The sequence below is a fragment of the Cibotium barometz genome, chromosome 31 (assembly GCF_041138505.1).
Source record: "Cibotium barometz isolate CiBa-2024 chromosome 31, ASM4113850v1, whole genome shotgun sequence".
Lineage (NCBI taxonomy): Eukaryota > Viridiplantae > Streptophyta > Polypodiopsida > Cyatheales > Cibotiaceae > Cibotium > Cibotium barometz.
In genome coordinates this window covers 44,031,327-44,050,666 of record NC_141076.1, presented here as the reverse complement: position 1 = coordinate 44,050,666, position 19,340 = coordinate 44,031,327, and positions in this window count along the sequence as shown.

The window sequence follows — 19,340 nt, the reverse complement described above, 5'->3', positions numbered from 1 at the left end:
ATCCTCTTCCTTCTAGTGCCTTTCCTTTGCCCTTTCCCTTCATTGCATCCTTCTTTGGCACTTTTACCTCTTCATCACCATCATCCTCTTAATCATCATCAAGCTCTTCATCTTCATCTTCAGCATCCCCTTCATCTTTTATAAGACCTTTGCCCTTGCTGCCTTGAACATGTGATTTGTCACGTATACTTCTAGGCTTCACAATAGAATTCACGATTCAAAAAGATATAAGAAACAATATTTATAACAAACTAAAATATCTAATTGTATAGTTCATACCATGGTTGATTGCTTCGCTTTACAGGCCCGAGTATACATCTCCTTCTCGCTCTTGGAAAATTTTTCACTTGAAAATTCAAGGAAAAATGAGCATCTCTTGTATATCCATACATCCCAAAGGTCTCGAAGTTGCTGGCTATATATATATAGTGCTCTCATGTTTTGGATTGCGCCAATCTTTTAAGATTACAGGCACATTTGTAATATTTCTCTCCGCATGGCACTTACACATCCATCTACACATTAGTATTTCCATTCAGTTTACGAATATAAGAGTACAACTAAGTATTGAGAGTAAGCCTTGTAAAATGTTACACACCTGAACACAGCACGCTTTGGTAGCCTTAATGGTAGCTACCACACCTTGTTTCTTTAGGGATCCCACCATTTCCTCAAATGGCTTCCCAAAATACAGTCTTTTAAGATCGATGAGGTCCTCCTAGGAATTTATCTGGGAAAATTACCTTGTACTTTTATGATATTTCTACAGGGAGACGACTACACCCTGCACTCCAATCTCATGCCATATGACTTCTCTTCGAAGACAATCCCTGAATAAACTTGCATTTGCTGTGTTGCCATTGAAATTGTTATTCAAACAGAATAGGGTGCTTTGTAAATATCAAGAAGATAGGAAAATTAATTATTACTTACTTTTAGGGATTTGTGAATCCTTCAGCCTCTGCAAATTACCATCAATCAAAATATCCAAAATATATGCTTTGTGGTCATTTGGCAAACGAGCTAGCTGCCAAGTTGTATAGCCTATCCTCTGTCAAACAATCGGGTTTCTCATCTCCCAATTAACTTGCACTAGTCATCTGCAACACAACACCAAAATTAAACCACAACATTAAGACCATAAAATGTTGTTGCCTACGAAATAGACAAAGGAAAGAGTGTCGGATTTCTTACTCAAAGAAACCTTCCCCTTGTGTAGGGTTTTGCAATCACCGCAATCTCCTTGTAGCATGACTCCACTTTCTTTTATCTTTGAAATGCAATTCTCCATTTCTCTTCAAACTCATGTGCAGGCAAGCTATCTACTAGGGGGTCAATATCTCAGGTGGATGCGAGGTACTCATCCTATTATTCACGAATTACAACATTAGTGGATAATATGCAAATGTTAATCATATATTGAAAGTGTCAAAAGATTGAAGGTTTACCTAGAATACTATTTGTTGGGAAAGTTCCAAAAGTTTGTAGTTATACCAACATGGGTGGCCTTTTTTTTCTGTGTCGAGGCATGCTTGTCCATCCATGCCTTGTTCTCATCTCTCTAGTGTGCTTCATAATTGTTTCTTTGTTTGTTAGCCCAAGTGCCCTAATGAGGCACACTTTGTCCACACAAGAGACAAAGAAACATAGCCCACTTCATTCATCCTATGGCAAACAAATTTAAGGTTATTATGAAAGATTAAAGCATAGTATGTCGAACATTCCAAATTCAAAGAGACTTAAGACATATATTTTCTTACATGTTTAAGCGAGCTATCATTGTGAGACTTAAGACATATATTCTCTTACATGTTTAAGCGAGCTATCTATCATTGAATTCACTAAGGATAGCATCAACACAAGGATATCTTGATATGACATTCTTGAATGCTACAGTTAGATAATGCAAATCTAATTAGTCCCAAAACTATTTTATAAAACAAAAGACTGCATTCAAAAAGTAGGAAATTTAAGGGGACTCACATTTATTAATCTCATCCATCCATGCCCCACAACTTGATAATTGCTATCCCACACATACATCTTGTTGCTCACGAATTTCCACTTCGTGCCTTTGATCATATTCTCGAACTCCTTGTTTTTCAATCTCCAGATGTCATCGCACATGCAATAACATCATCTTGACTCACTTCTCTAACAAGATTATGAGATGAGGAGATAAAGCAAATGAACTTGCATTAATCGGCAACATAGCCGTTCATATAAAATTCCCTTGCTAGCTTCTTGTACCTAAACTGCACTCTTCGTAGAGGGGCTAGGCATAAGTCTGCACAAGGAAGTAGGTGGCAAAGGATTGGATTTCACTCTATTAAGACTATCTTGTAGAAGTTCTAATCGCAAGCGAGTTGTATAAGTCACCCCATGAAACCCTCTTCATTCTTGCCTTCTTTTTCAAATCCCTCATCCACATCTTCTACTTCCTTAGTTTCTTTAATGAATTTTGAAGAAGCACCTTTCTTCGAAGACCAATTCCATGGGCAGTATCCATGGTGAGGTCTACATGATGCGAAACGGTCCCAATAGCTACCTTGGTATCATTCAACATCAAGGACACTCGTGTCCCTCTTTGGAATTGGGGAGACGCCATGAGGAAGAACACGTAGGACGAGAGAGAAGAAATAGATTACCAAATACAATCAATTGGAAGGAGATTGAACAAGCAAGAAAGAGTCCTAAACAATATAAGAAAGAGAAGAGGTGATATAAATAAAGCAAAAGATAAAAATAGAACAAAAAAGCAATAGATATAAATAGAGGGATAGATATAAATGGAGAGAGAAAAGATTAAATTAAAATAATTAGGTTTTTGAAATAAGATAAAGAAGGAACAAAGAAGAAGAGAGGAGGGGGAAGAAACAATGAAGAAAAGAGAAAGGAGAGGAGAGGAAAAGGAATAGAGAGAGAGAGAGAGAGAGAGAGAGAGAGAGAGAGAGAGAGAGAGAGAGAGAGAGAGAATTCCATGAGAGAGAGGGAGAGAGTCTATGAGAGAGAGAGAGAGAGAGAGAGAGAGAGAGAGAGAGGGAGAGAGGGAGAGAGTCTATGAGAGAGAGGGACGAAGAGGGAGTTAGGTGAAGTAAGGGTTGGTGAGAGAGAGAGAGAGGGGGGGGAGTTCAGTGTGAGAGAGAGGGAGAGAGTCTATGAGAGAGAGGGAGGGAGAGGGCTGTCATTTTAGGGTTTAGGGAGGGAGAGAGTCTGTGAGAGAGAGGGAGAGGGGGCTGTCGTTTTAGGCTTTAGAAAGGGGGAGAGAGGAGCGTTTTGCTTTTAGGGGGGGTTGCCCGCGTGCATTTAGGGGGGGGGGGTTGCCCGCGTGCATTTTGCATTTAGGGGGGCTTCCACGTTTGCATGTAGGGAGGGGGGAGGGGGGAGCCATGTTCACATTTAGAGGGGGAGAGGGATTGTTGCATTCGCGTGTAGGGAGGGGGGGAGTGGCTGTCACATTGGGGGGCCGCATTCGTGTTTAGGGGGGGAAGGTAATGCACGCTCGTGCATTTAATAGGGGGGAAGGCACGTGCACCCCCTCACTAAGGGTGACGGTTGCCCTTAGTAGGGGGTGAGACACCCCCTGAGGGCCACGGTCACCCTTAGTTGGCACTCCACCCCCCACCAACTGAGGGCCATGGTCACCCTTAGTTGGCACTCCCCCCCCACTAACTAAGGGCAATCGTTGCCCTTAGTTGGTGGGGGGAGGAGGGGGGTCACCAACTAAGGGCGACAGTTGGCACTCCCCCCCCACCACCACCAACTAAGGGCAACCATCGCTCTTAGTTGGTGGGGGGAGGAGAGGAGTCACCAGCTAAGGGCGACGGTTGCCCTTAGTTGGTGATCCCCGCCCACCAACTAAGGGTGATGGTCACCCTTACTTGGTGGGCGGGGATCACCAACTAAGGGTGACGGTCGCCCTTCGTTTTGGCACACACTCCCCCCCACCAACTAAGGGCAACCGTCGCCCTTGGTGGGGGGGAGGGCCATCGCCCTTACTTGGTGGGCGGGGGTCTTCAACTACGAGTGATGGTTGCCCTTAGTTGGCACACTCCCCCCCACCAACTAAGGGGGCGATCGTCGCCCCCTTAGTTGGTGGATGGGGGTCACCAACTAAGGGTGACCATCGCCCTTATAGTTTGTGGGGGAGGGGGTTGCCAACTAAGGGCAACCGTCCCCCCCACCAACAACTGAGGGCGATGGTCGCCCCCCTTAGTTGGTGGGGGGGTCGCCAACTAAGGGCAATCCCCACCAACTAAGGGTGATCGTCACCTTTAGTTAGTGCCAGGGGTGTGCCACCCCTCACCCTCACTAAGGGTGAGGGTCACCCTTAGTGAGGGTGACGGGTGGCACACCCCCACTACGGGCGATCCCCACCGACTAAGGGCGACCGTCACCCTTAGTTGGTGGCGGGGGTGTGCCACCCCTCACCCTCACTAAGGGCGACCGTCACCCTTAGTGAGGGTGGTGGGTGGAACACCCCCCACTAAAAGGGCGACCGCGCCCTTAGTTCATAGTTGGTGAACTAAGGAGAGCGACATTCTAAGAGCAATGGTCACCCTTAGTAGGGGGTTTGGGACACCCCCCACCAACTAAGGGCAACCATCGCCCTTAGTGAGGGTGAGAGGTAGCACCCCCCCTCCCCCCCAACTAAGGGCGACGGTCGCCCTTAGTGGGGCGATGGCTAAACTACCCACTCTTTCCAAGCACATGCCTAAACTACCCACTCTTTCCAAGCACATGCCTAAACTCAACATGAGTGACTCACAATGGTAAATATTATTAGTGATTAATGTGGAAATAGACAAGTGCTAGGTAGGTTGTGGTGAACTAGCACTCTAATGTGTGTAAGTTTAGGCTTTAAATAAAGCGGTTCCAATATGTGTGAACACAAGTGCTAGTGTGTGTAAGTTCTTTGTGTGGGGTATGTACTCCTTACTTGGGGTTAAAATCAGTGGGGCTTAAGAACTATACAAGGATGTACTCTTTACTTGAAATAAAAATAGATGGAATCATTAAAAGGTACAAGAGTTATTTGATGCTTTCGCTTTGCAAGTCCTAGATGATAACTGGCAGTAAGGTTATAACCTAAATTGGTTTAAACGTTATGCAATCATTATATGGGAGTTAGTTATGGAATGGTCACTATATGGGAGTTAGTTATGAAAAAATCATTATATGGGAGTTAGTTATGGAATAATCATTAAATGGGAGTTAGTTATGTAAGCATTTATTATATAATATAATTATTGAAAACAAACTTTAGATTTTGTGTATTAATGACACTATTTATAATGATTGAAGAATGTTTTTATGTTTGTCAAAATAATGATTTGAAGAATGTTTTTAGATTTTGTGTATTAATGACACTATTTATAATGATTAAAGAATGTTTTTATGTTTGTCAAAATAATGATTATTTTAAAAAAATGAGTATACAAGTTTTTTTTAATTCTAATATGTATAGAATTGAAAAATTATTGACCATAATAAATTTACATTCTTCACTCCTTCTTAATATCTAGTACGCAAGCAAGGCATACTAGATATCTTGCGTCATTGAATGAAATTATCTTGTATGTATAATTCTGTACATTATTCACCTTCTTAATTGTACTCGCATGCAATGATATGCCGTTCACATTATTCACCTTGTTAATTGTACTCGCATGCAATGATATACCGCTCACATGCAAAGGAGTGAAATAACATGCAACACTATGCAAAAGGGCATGGAGTACCATGCAATGACATGCACATGTAATAACATCCAAATGCAATGCCATGTCATGCCATGCAATTCAATGTATTGTAATGGCATATACATACATTGACATGCAATTGGATAATAAAGGCATGCAATGACATACAACACTATACAAATGACATGTAACACTATGCAAAGGGCATGGAGTACCATGCAATGACATGCACATGTAATAACATCCAAATAAAATGCCATGCCATGTAATGCAACGTATTGTAATGGCACATACATGCATTGACATACAATTGGATAATAAAGAGTAGGCAATGTCATGCAAACACAAAAATACAAATGTAGAAAATAAACCCATATACAATGCTTGCAAATGCATGTGAAGATGAGGGGGAGAGAGAGAAACAAGGTGAAAGAGAAACAGGGGCCAAAGGGAGGAAAGAAGAGATTATGCATAGGGAGGGTGGGACAAGGAGAGAGAGAGAGAGAGAGAGAGAGAGAGAGAGAGAGAGAGAGAGAGAGAGAGAGAGGAAGAGGGTGGGAGATAAGAGAGAGGGAGGGTGGGTGGGAGACTGAAAGGGAGGGAGGGAGAGGGGAGGGAGGGAGAGTGGGTGGGAGAAGAGGAGAGAGGGAGGGTGGGAGAGTGAAAGGGAGGGAGGGAGAGGGAAATGAAGGAGAGAGAGGGAGGGGGGAGAATAGAGAGAGTTACCAAAGTGAGTGAAGGATAGAGAGAGTTATGAAAGAGAAAGATAGAGAGAGTGAGATAGGGAGGATACAGAGAGTGAAAAAAGAAAAGGATAGGGAGAGAGGGAGGATAGAGAGAGCTACCAAAGGGAGAGAAGGATAGAGAGAGTTAGGAAAGAGAATGATAGAGCGAGTAAGATAGGGAGGATACAAAGAGTGAGAAAAGAGAAGGATAGAGAGAGTGATAGGGGGAGGATAGAGAGAGTTAGCAAAGACAAACAAGGATAGAGAGAGTGAGACAGGGAGGGTGGGAGAGTGAAAGGGAGAAAAGAGAGAGAGAGAGGGAAGAGGAAAGAGGGTGGGAGGAGAGAAAGGGTGGTGTGGGCTGGGCTGGATTAGGCTGGGTGGGCCGAGCAATGGTGGGACAAGGAGAGAGAGAGGGAAGAGGGTGGGAGAGGAGAGAGAGGGAGGGAGAGGGGAGGGAGAGGGAGGGAGGGAGGGAGAGGGAAATGAAGGAGAGAGAGAGGGGGGAGGATAGAGAGAGCTGACAAAGAGAGCGAAGGATAGAGAGAGTTAAAAAAGAGAAGGATAGAGAGAGTGAGATAGGGAGGATACAGAGAGTGAGATAGGGAGGATACAGAGAGTGAGAAAAGAGAAGGATACAAAGAGTGACAAGGGGAAGATAGAGAGAGTTAGCAAAGAGAAGGATAGAGAGAGAGATAGGGAGGATACAAAGAGTGAGAAAAGAGAAGGATACAGAGAGTGACAAGGGGAAGATAGAGAGAGTTAGCAAAGAGAGACAAGGATAGAGAGATTGAGAGAGGCAGGGTGGGAGAGTGAAAGGGAGGGAAGAGAGAGGGGGGGAGGGAAGAGGGTGGGAGAAGGAGAGAAAGGGTGGTGTGGGCGCTGGGCAGGGTGGTGGTGGGTGGAGATGGTGGTGGCAATAGTTAGAGAGAGATTGTCTAGGTAAAGAGAGAGGGCATCCAAGAGAATAGCTCCCTCAAAAATCACACTTGAGCTGAACTCATCCATCCATCTCCACCAATAAACAAAAATAATAAAAAAAACACAAGAGAGATTGTCTAGGTAAAGAGAGAGGGCATCCAAGAGAATAGCTCCCTCAAAAATCACACTCGAGCTGAACTCATCCATCCATCTCCACCAATAAACAAAAATAATAAAAAAAACACAAGAAGGATTATGGTTAGAAAAAACTCAATCTAATCACACATTCATTACTCCTAATCATGCAAATACACCTTTAACTCCACACTCTACCACAAGTTTTACAACTCATGGGAAACTAAATCAAACAATGGATCAATAAAATGTTTCCCTTCCACTCTAGCACTAGTTTTGTCCCCCACAAAAACAATGCCTCTTGTTTAGGTAAGCTATAGCTTCACAATAATCATTGCCTACTACACTAAGGAGTGCAACCCGTGTAGAGCATGAAAGCACATTGAGCGTGGGAATGGAAACCACCCCAAGGGTGGTTAGGCTCTTAAGTTCTACCAATCCAATGCTTAGACCTCCATAATCTAATCACTCAATGAGGGAGAAGCTAGCAAGCTTCCTCTTTTCTCACACCATCTCTCTCTCTCTCTCTCTCTCTCTCTCTCTCTCTCTCTCTCTCTCTCTCTCTCTCTCTCTCTCTCTCTCAATTACACTCCACATCTAGTTAATCTCACATGCAAGAATTAGGCAAGCATACCTCAAGTGCACGAGAAGCGTGCACACACACACACACACACACACACACACACACACACTCAAGCACTCACACATGTAAGAAACGCAACAAGACTCCATAGCTAATGACAACCATAAACATGGAATCATGTGTAAGAATCAAGAAAGAAACAAGACATGCAAGGAGAACTCAGCTCTCCCAAGCCTGAGCTCAATTGTAGATTGTATTATGAAAAATGTTTTTACACACTCCCATAAGTCACTTATATACAAGTGTGCTTTGCCCAGTGGCCCACACTTATGGGGTGCCCAAAACATGTTCTCATTATAAACTCAAACCTTATATGGACCTGTTTTATTACAATGGTGGACCTGTGGCCATATACAATGTGAAACATGTAAGCTAGGGTGGGGATTACAAGGAGTGTATGGAAAAAGAGTAACAATCACAACCGAAAAGTCTAGGTTTTTAAGCCAAAATTTTTTAAAAGAGGATAAGATTTTGGGGATCATACTTTCTATTTTAGGCAATGTAATCCTGCAAATCACTGTATGATTTTATACTTTTTGTCGACATGAAAACATTTAGTTTTTTATAGTCATAAAAAACTCCCGGGTGGTGTGAAAAAATAGAAATTGACTTTGATCTTAATTTTAAAGATCCAATTCTTAATTTTACATGCTTATTAAGGTGCAATTTCAGTTCTCTAACTATAGCTAAGGCATAAGCAACACTTCTCAAACCATAATACTTTTTATTTTTTTATGTTTTTTTTAAATCAAAAAACAACACATGAAGTTTTCACGTAAAAAAGCAAAATATTGCAAAACTCAAAAAATCAAGCAAAATAGTCTGACTAGAATGTTTTTCCCTAGGTTAGCCAAGTACTCACACACTAAACTTTCCACCAAAAGCAATATAATATCAGACACATCTACCACACTTTCAATCTCTCTATAGCAACCTTATTCACTCACAACTTCACACCAAACCTCAACAAAACTAAAAATGAGGATTGTTAAGCATGCAAGGAAATAGTAAAGAGCACTCAAAGGAGATAAAAGAAGCAAGTTTATCTCCTCGATAGTAGCTTCAAAAATGTTATGGACTATTTTTACTCTGCTGCCAAGAACTCTTCCATTCTAGAAAAAAGTGAAATAGACTACTACCATTGTGGGATTCTTATCTTGTTTCCACCTCAAGATCTCTTTAACCTCCAAGCACCACCAAAGGTTGCTAGCTCTAATCTCGTGAATCTCCTCCTTGTTCTATCACCTCTTCGGGAAGTTAGATTCAATTCCCTGTAAGGACTCACCTCTCTGACTCTTGCTGACTCTCATAGAACAAGCAAGAGGAAATTGCACCAAAAAACATAATCTCAACTCTCTCTCTCACACACACACAAAAGATTAGAGCATAAAAAAGCAAGTAGATAAGCTAGACTTAATTGACACAAAGGAGGATTGTGTGTTTGTATTATTATGAAAATTTTACTGGCCCTTATTCACACTTGGGTGCCCAAACTCAACCCTAATCTACTATGCTTGGTCATTTCCTATCTTTTCTCATAATATATATAATTTTTTATAGTGTCGTTACATAACACTTATTATGCTACTCTTGTTTATAGAAGAGAGTTCCTTTGTTAAGCCCAAAACTCTTTTTTCTTAAAAAGATCACTCGTTGTCTCCAAGAGGGAGGTAGCTTTGGAGCTATTATCTAAACCACTTCAATGGTCATGACATCAGTACTGATCATGCATCGCATTTTCAAGTGCCCTTCTATATCTTCTTCTTCTCAACCTCTAGTTCTGGTTCATTAGTCATTTTAGGGGGGCTCTTTGGGGCTTGCACCTCTAGCTCTTAGGTTGCAGGATGGGGCGAGAGCAAGCTACCCATGAAGAATTTTGGAAGATAAAACTTGGAGATATGGATAGATCCTCAAGGTGGAAGTCCACCCATATTCTATAAACACGCTTCCTCCACTACATTTATGGCTTCATAGATAAGGATAGCATTGCATGAGGTTAACAAAATTGTTTTATTTTGTACAACTCATATGTAAGGTGTTTGGTGAAGATGCAAAAACAAAAGTCTCATGCTGCAAATTGAAAAGATGCAGGGGGGAAGAGAGCTTGAGCTCTTACAAGCATACACACACTCACAAAACCCTAATAGAGAACACACAAGGTGAGAGGCTGAAAATCTTCTTCTTCTTCACTCAACACTCAACACACCATATACAAGATAAGAGTACACAATAATATGAAAGGTACTCAACCAATACATACACGGGTTCTCTATAGTGTGAACCCAACTAAATGAGCTGGCGCTATAACTATGCCAGTCTCTAGAATGGCTGTCACACAGCCTGTCATCCCACTGGCCGCATATCACCCAAGATCTCACCAACCATGCCAGTGGTGTAAGTGTGGGGCCTATCCCCCAGGCGGGTCATCAGTGTCCACTGCCTCACTGGATGAGCTCGATATCTCAACACTCCCCCTCGAGCTCAACTCCATCTCATGTACACCAAGCGAAGCCCTGAATCTGCGGAGCTTCTCTGTACCCAATGCTTTGGTGAAGATGTCAGCTACCCGATCCTCTGTGCTAACATAAACAAGATCGAGGTCTCCTGCGTGCCAAGACCTTCTCTCTGACGAAATGGTAGTGGACCTCTATATGCTTCGTGCGAGCATGAAGGACTGGGTTCCTGGCCAACTGTACACTGCTAATGTTGTCACAGAAAATGACAACTTGTCTATCCACTGATAGACCCAAATCTGCAAGTAGCTTCCTCAACCAAGCTACCTCACATGCTGCCATAGCAGCTCCTCTGTACTCGGCCTCTGTACTCGATAGAGCAACCGTAGGCTGCTTCTTGCTGCTCCAAGTCACAGCAGCACTCCCCAAAGAAAACATGAATCCACTAGTAGATCTCCTATCTGAGATACTACCAGCCCAATCAGCATTTGTGTACCCATGTACACATATCTCTGTCCCAGTCTCATAGAATAGTCCATAATGTAAAGTAGACCTCACATACCTCAGTATGCGTCTCACTGCATCCAAATGCAGTTTCTGTGGAACCTACATAAACTGACTCACCAACCCAACAGCATAGCTCAAATTTGGTCTGGTGATCGTCATGTAGATCAAACTTCCTACTATGCACCTGTACATAGTAGGATCCTCCAAGATCTCTCCTGAATCTACACTCAACTTGCCATTCTGATCCAATGGCACGGAAATAGGCTTACAGCCTGTCATACCATACTTGGACAACATGTCCAAGCCATATTGTCTCTGCAATAATCCAATACCATGTGGTGACCTAATCACCTCAATGCCCAAGAAATATCTGAGCTTCCCCAGATCCGTCATCTCAAACTTCTGTCTAAGCAAGATCTTTACATCAAAGATCTCTGCATCATGGTCCCCCGTAATGATCAAGTCATCTACATAGATGACAACAAGCACAACCCCTCTATCACCATGTCTCACATACAGCAAGAAATGTGCATTGGCTACATGAAAGCCAATAGTGACAAGATATTTAGAAATCTTGTCAGACCATGCTCTTGGTGCTTGTTTTAAGCCATACAAGGCTTTCTTCAACCTGCAAACATGCTCGGGGTGACCAACATCCTCATAACCAGGTGGCTGCAACATATACACCTCTTCTTGCAAATCCCCATGCAAGAATGCATTCTTTACATCCATCTGATGTAAAGACCATTACTTTGACGCAGCCACTGCTATCACAACTCTCACTGATGCCATCTTGGCAACTGGGCTGAAAGTTTCCTCATAATCAATGCCATATGTCTACGCATATCCTTTGGCTACCAATCTAGCCTTGTACCTGTTTATGCTTCCATCACTATTATGTTTAACTTTGTACACCCACTTGCATCCAATGGCTTTCTTGCCTTCAGGCAATTACACTAAGTCCCAAGTTTCATTTCCATATAGTGCATTCATCTCCTCATCCATAGCTTTCTCCCAACACATTTCCAACAGCCTTATCAATGCATGTGGGCTCAACAACCTGCACAACCTTTGCCATATATGCATAGTAGATCTTCGCAGCTTTTCATTCATGGCTTCCATAGCCTTCTTTACACCAGGTGTTCTCATAACTGGGATCCCAAGCTCCTCAAGGCTCATATCTGAGCCACTAGACTCTCCATCAACATGAGAATGCCCTGCAGAAATGTCAGGCATACCAAGGGGCTCAACCACTTTCTCTTTTCCTTTCCGTGATATACTAATCACATTTGCAGGACTGGTATTATGATGCAGCCTGCCACTCCATGGTCTATCAACAACAGACCCACTAGATGAGGACTCTCCTGGTCCACTCAAAGACTGTGATTGCTGACCTGCATTCTGTGCAACCACACTTACACTCACATCAGCCCCAACAGCTTCTTTTTCAGCAGCATACCAGCTGCTCATCTCATCAAAGACAACATCCCTGCTTACCCTCAACTCACGTGTAGCAGGGTTATAACACCTGTATCCCTTTTGCTCAAGGGAATATCCAATAAACACACATTTTTCAGCTTTCGGATCCAGCTTAGTTCTCAGCTCATCTGGCACATGCACATATGCATTGCATCCAAAGACTTTCAGATGAGACAAATCTGGTTTTCTGCCAGTAAACCTCTCCTCTGGAGTTACATCATGTATGGCTGCAGTTGGAGTCCTGTTCATGATGTATACTGCTGTAGAAACAGCCTCAGCCCAATAACTGTGCGGCATATTCTTCTCTTCCATCAATGCTCGCGCAATCTCAGCAATGTGCCTGTTTTTCTACTCAGCAACTCCATTTTGCTGCGGAGTGTATCTGCATGTAAACTGTCTCCGAATACCATTCTGCTTCAAAAATTCAGAGAACTCATTGGAGAAGTACTCTCTTCCTCCATCTGACCTTAGGCACTTTACATATTTCCATGTTTGCTTTCCAACCAAAACTCTAAAATTCTGAAAGTGAGTGAATACCTCACTCTTCTCCTTCATGAAATATACCCACACTTTCCTTGTGTTGTCATCAATGAAAGTCACATAATACCTGCAGCCTCCCATAGATATGGTCTTCGTAGGACCCCATACATCTGAATGCACAATATCTAGTGCATTTCTGCTCACATATCTGTTACGTGGAAACACATGCTTTGTTTGCTTCCCAAATTGGCATGCTTCACATATTTTCTGCATACCTTCCACTTTAATTTTTGGCAGCCCTGTCACAATTCCTTTAGTCTGCATAGACTTCAATCTTTGCACATTCACATGTCCAATCCTTTTATGCCAAATGTCTGTGTCTGCAACAATTCCTGAACCGTTTGCAAACATCGCAGCACTCATTTCAGGCATGTCTACATTTAATGTAAACATTCTGTCTACTCTGTTGCCTTTTGCAACCAACCTGCACTTGTCTTTAAAATCTTCAACATAACAACCATCGGGGTTAAACCGAACCTGCAAACCCTGCTCAATCATCTGGCCAACTGAAACCAGATTCTTTTTTATGTTCGGAAAGTGAAGTACATCTGCAAGGTACTTCACTTTGCCATCCTGCATAGACAATGGCACATCTCCAACATGGGCAATTGGATGAGCAGTGTCATCCCCTGTTTCCACAAAACCTGGTCTTTTCGGGTTTTTCATCTCCTTAAACCACTCCCCATGACTTGTCATGTGGTTCGAAGCACCTGAATCCACATACCATACATCATCTTTTTGTGTTGCATCAACATTTTCAGACATGGCATTCACAACATGCTGCATAACAAACAACCTTTCATTATCCTCATTATTTTTGCTTGAGGAGGATGCATAGTTGTTTTGCTGCACTTTTCCATTTTGCATGTCAGCTTGCTTTTTATAACATTCTACCTGCACATGTCCAGGCTTACCACAATAATAGCATTCACGTGCATCATTATATTGCCTTTGCCAATTTCCACGACCTCTTTGACTCCCCCTACCTCTGAATTTGCCTCTTCCACCTATGTGTTGTTGTTGTTGTTGTTAATTCTGGGACTATTGTTGTTGCTGCTGCTGCTGGCCATAATTCTGATTACCTGTTCGGCCACCTCCTTGACCGCGTCCACGGCCTCCTCTACCTCGTCCTCTTCCTGAACTCGTGTAGAAGGCCTGTTGCTCTGAACTGTTTTTGCTTTGTGAAGACTGTTGGTCTTCACCCAAGCTCTTCTCTTCGATAATCAGCATAGACACCAAATCTGTAAAGTTGGGAATGTTTTCCCGAGTTTGAATAGACGTCTTGAACGCCTTGTATTGTGGCCCGAGACCACGTAGACAGACCTCCACCTCATCATCATCATCTACTGACACACCAATAGATGCAAGGGATTCCACAATACCCTTTATCTTCAACGCATAGTCATTCACAGACATGCTCTTTTTCTCCACAGTATGAAGTTCATTCTTCAACTGTATCTTGCGTGCCTTGGTATTTGTTTCATAAAGCTTTACCAAGGTGTCCCACGCCTCTTTGGGGGACTTGGCATCCTGAATGTGCCCAATCATGGTGTCCTGTATACTAATGGATAGCCAATACATGACTTTCCTGGCTCCTTGGTTCTAGTCTTTAAACTCTTTCACATCTGTAGCAGTAGGATTTATGTCCGGTATCTCCGGTGCCTCTTCATGCTCACCTTCTATGTAGTCCCAATAGCCCTTTCCCATCAGGAAATTCGTCAACCTGAACCTCCAAGCATGGAAGTTATTCTTATCTAGCTTCTTAGCCACAATCTGGGTTATCCCAGCATTTGACATTTTGCCAAACACACAATTTTACCAGAAACAGCACTCTGGTTTGTCCTGCACAAACTGTTATATTTCTGCAGCGGTACTGTAGTACTCTCAAATGTCACAAGCAGTGACTTCAATGTGCATACATACACCCAATGACAACTGTTGACCTCTTTGCAGCACCCACAGTGTCTACACAGTCAATCTGTTTTCCTGCAGTTCTTAAAACAGAGTTCTGCAGAGAATTGATGACTTACCTGCAGTGCTCGAAATCGCCTGCTTTCGAAAAAACGGAGGTCCAGACGCGCGCGAAACGCGTTTTCGGCCCTGAAAATTTTTTCCAATAGGACAATATAGTTGCCCTATAGCTTTACTCCCGCGAAGAAAGCTCCTCAATCAGAGATCGTTTGCCAGTGCCTCCCATAGAGCTCCCGACAAGGGTGTAGTCACCAACACAAATAGGGAAGAGTAGTTGCAGCTCTTACCCTCGTACCGCTTCCTGTGGTTCTCTTGCTTGCAATTCAACCCTTAGCATGAACCAGGCTCTGATACCATGAAAAGATGCAGGGGGGGAAGAGAGCTTGAGATCTTACAAGCACACACACACTCACAAAACCCTAATAGAGAACACACAAGGTGAGAGGCTGAAAATCTTCTTCTTCTTCACTCAACACTCAACACACCATATACAAGATAAGAGTACACAATCATATGAAAGGTACTCAACAATACATACACGGGTTCTCTATAGTGTGAACCCAACTAAATGAGCTGGCGCTATAACTATGCCAGTCTCTAGAATGGCTGTCACACAACCTGTCATCCCACTGGCCGCATATCACCCAAGATCTCACCAACCATGCCAGTGGTGTAAGTGTGGGGCCTATCCCCCAGGCGAGTCATCAGTGTCCACCGCCTCACTGGATGAGCTCGATATCTCAACACAAATCAAGTTTATCATGTATGGGAACCTATGTAGGACACTAGCATTAAATAGGATACACCTTTATATCTTACTTAAGAAGGATATTATGATATAATTAATAATATATGTTAACCACTTTGTTGGGTTAGCATGGTTTCACCCACCTAACGTGTTGTAAGGTGCTTTGCCATCTTACCCATGGCAAACGAGCGCTTAACTTTTATAAGATGGTGATGGAAGATATAAAGGTAGCGCTTAACTTTTATAAGATGGTGATGGAAGATATAAGATAGTGATGGAAGATATAAAGGTAGCGCTTAACTTTTATAAGATGGTGATGGAAGATATAAAGGTAGCCTTACCATATGCGCTTAATGTTAAATAGGGAAAGTCTACAAATATCGGGACCTTTAAGATACTTCGAGAAGAAATTCTAATTCTTAAGCATAAAAATTAGAGCATAGTATAGACTTTCACAAATTAAAAGCATAAACCTTAATAAACAAAATTAAATAAACAAGAGAGCTAGAGAATAAGAAAGAGATCAACATCGATACAAGATTGGGTTGAATCTCCCCTAGATGAGTATGTCCCTTGTACCCATATTTATATGTATTAGAAAAAGCTTGCTTTTTAAAAAGATAACTTCCAAAAACAAAGCATAAGTACTTTTGAGTTTTTTTTAGTATAAAATCTCTACAAAAATATAACAAGCAATAAAATAAAGTCTTAGGCCTACCAAAACTATAAAATACTATTTGGTATGTACAAAGGTATGAAACCTTAGCCTTACAAAAATATTAATACCTAAATATAAAATCATAAAAGATGTTCACATGTTGTCCAAAATATCTCATAGTGATCCAACACATGTTCCACACGTGATTGGCACATAATCCACTACTCAATCATCACCTATATCCAAAATAATATTAGTCAATGCACACAACTGATTAAACACATTAATCTTAGTAAATGATATAAATAAAATATTCTAAAATAAAATAATGGTCATCCTCAGAGGTTATGACTAACATTCCCTCTTGCTCGGGTTGCAAAAATGACCTCAATTGCGTGGATGCTAAGAGTGGATGAGATTTTGGTAAGAACAAAAAAACTATTCTGGCATCCATTTGACATCTACAATAGGATAATCTTTGAAATTCACAAGATACTCAATATAAGTGTTGCATGTGCATGTGTAGTGATGGTCTCATAGTCAATTATAGACTCAGGTACAAGATGTTCTTCTTCATCTACCAATTTACAAGATTGTTCTAATGTAAGATGAGAAGATAAAGGTCCTCTAAAAGGTCTCAAAAGACTAATATGAAAAGAATTATGAATATGCCAATTAGAAGGTAGCTCCAACTTATATGCATTATCGTTTATTTTTACAATTATCTTGAAAGGTTCATAAAATCTAGAATCTAACTTTCCTATAGGATTAGTCTCTACATATTTACGTCTCCTTTTCTCAATATGAAGAAGTACATAACTGCCTTCATTGAAGATGACATGTTTGCGTTTACGATTTGCATACTTCATGTATTTCCCTTGAGCTTTTTGAATATTCAATTTTACTAACTCATGAATTTGGTCGAATTCTCTAACAAAAGAATCTATAGCCTCTATAGAATGTGAAAGTCATCGTAGGAGTTGGCAAAGTCTTACTATTCAAATGGTGCTTTCTTAGTAGCAATATGGGGACAATTATTATATGCAAATTGCAAGATATGTCAATATATATCCTAATACTTAGGTTGAGATGAGACATATGATCTAAGCAAATCGAGAATTGTACTATTTGTTACTTCAGTTTGTCCATAAGATTCAAGATGAATCAAGAATTGTACTATTTGTTACTTTGGTTTGTCCATTAGATTCAAAATGAAAAGCAATAGAGAAATCAAGTTTTGTTCCAAGGTTATCAAACAAAGTAGTCTAGAAATCACTACAAAACTTTCTATCTCTATTAAGAACAATAATCTCTAGTAAACCATTAACGAAAATATATGCAGCTTGATAAGTAGTCAATGTCTTTTTGTCCAAGAGCAATAAAGTAAGCATGTTTGCTAAATCTATCTACTATAGTCCAAATCAAAACACTCTTGTTAGCAATCAAAGGAAAACCAATAATAAAATCCATACTTATTTATTTCCATAGTTTATTAGAAATAGGTAAAGGCATAAGAAAACCAAATTTCTTTCTTTTATGACTCTTAATCTTTTGACAAACAACACATTCCTACACAAACTTAGTAACATCTTTACACATAGTAGGCCAAAAGAAATCTCTAGCAACTATTTGCAAAGTAGATGATGCTCCTCTATGACTAACAAAAGGTTTATCGTAACTTTTATAGGCAGAGAAATGCAATGTTTAGTTGTAACAAGCTATGTTTGAATTAATTGATTATGAGGACATGAAAAATTAATAAAAGAAATAGGATGGGCCATGTAAAAAGTAAACTAAGTTAAAGCCTTAGTGAATTTTGCAAAGAGGTGAAACCTTTAGGCATGTGAATTAAGGAAACCACAAATAGAACTAGTGCTAAGCCTCAAGAACTAATGCTAATCCTCCCAATAGAGAAGAAACCCACAAAAAGGAAACAACCTTCCAAGTCAAAGACCCAACCATCTCGACCACAAATAGAACTAGTGCTAAGCCTCTCGATAAAGAAGAAACACGAAACAATACCTTCCAAGTCAAAGACCCAACCATCTTGAATGAAATGGGTAAATAAATATCTTTTGTTACAATCTCAAGATTACTGTGAAGGAAAAGAGGTGGTGTGGATACCAAATCACGGAGTGGACGTGCATGACAAATAGCTTGCCTAAATAGTTTAACATAATCACTTTTGGAAGAAAAGAAAAGTATCATCATATGAATAATCCAAATGAGGTAACCAATCTTTATCTTTCATCTTGTTGTATGCATGAGAAAAATCAAAATCATTTTCATATGTTCTCTTCATGTTATCAAAATAAATACCTTCAATAGAAGATATATTATTAATGGTAGGTCTCCTACTCAAAGCATCAACACATTTTCACGTCCATGTGTATATTGAATAGGTGCCTGAAACCCTTGAATAAAGGATGTCCACTTAATATGTCTATCTATTATTAAAGTTTGTGAAAGAAAATGTTTAATACTTTGTTGATCAGTTTTAATGATAAACTTAAAACCATAAGATAATGTTTCCAAATTTTCAATGCATGAACAATAACCATCAATTCTTTACCATAAGTTCTATATTGAAGCTCTGATGGTTTCAATTATACTAATCTATCTTTTTAGGATCGACACGAATTCCTTCTGTAGACACAATAATTTCAAGGTCTTCGCATTCACTCTTGTCTGGGTTGGCATAAACATGATTTTCTTTCAAAAGATTGAATACTATCTCTAGATGTTTCTCGTACTCATCTTCATCTTTGCTAAAAACCAAGATGTCATCAAAGAAAACAACTACGAAGTTCTGGTGCTTCAAGAATATACGATTCATTATGCAACTAAATGTAACTGGA